Source organism: Penaeus monodon, chromosome 31, assembly GCF_015228065.2.
Source record: "Penaeus monodon isolate SGIC_2016 chromosome 31, NSTDA_Pmon_1, whole genome shotgun sequence".
NCBI classification, from domain to species: domain Eukaryota; kingdom Metazoa; phylum Arthropoda; class Malacostraca; order Decapoda; family Penaeidae; genus Penaeus; species Penaeus monodon.
This window is the reverse complement of record NC_051416.1, coordinates 32599666-32600342: the sequence shown is the minus strand read 5'-3', so window position 1 is coordinate 32600342 and position 677 is coordinate 32599666.

Genomic DNA, 677 nt, shown 5'->3' with positions numbered 1-677 from the left:
TCTAGTGATGGGACGATATTATGATTTCTAATTATTCTACTAAAATATAGATGGGACTTATTTTCAGTAGGTACGTATTTAACTTGGAAACGATATTATGACAGTGGCAAATTTGAATATATAACTGATTTCGGATAAAAAAAAATCCAGGCTATCGTTGAAATCTGAAAATTTTTATCATACATGCGGATAAACGTCCTTTAGCTACGCAATATGCACACTAGAATGTACTTTATCATCTTATTTCAGATGAAGTTAAATTTGCAAAACTAGCTCATTTGAAGCACTGGCCATTCCTTTTTTACTCACAAACTAATCCTTGATTATTAAAAAAAAAAAAAAATCGGAAACTATAAATATTTATCACTTACGTACAAAACACAGTAAAATGTGTCATTTCTTACCAATATTTTTTACTCCCCTATATATATATACTATGATCGTATGAATATCACTCATCTTCAAGGAGATTATGAGTAGATGAAGATACTTGTATGTTACTAGGATGTGGTTCGCGCCCATGAAGAAGAAATGTTTCGACTGCAAATATTTAAAGTATAAAATTACTTGTCTGTTAATGATAGTGATTCAAAAAGAATCAATTGTTAACTGAAACTATAATTCAATTATTAAGGTTTGAAGATAGTTTCTTGACCATAATCAATTATCATATCGCT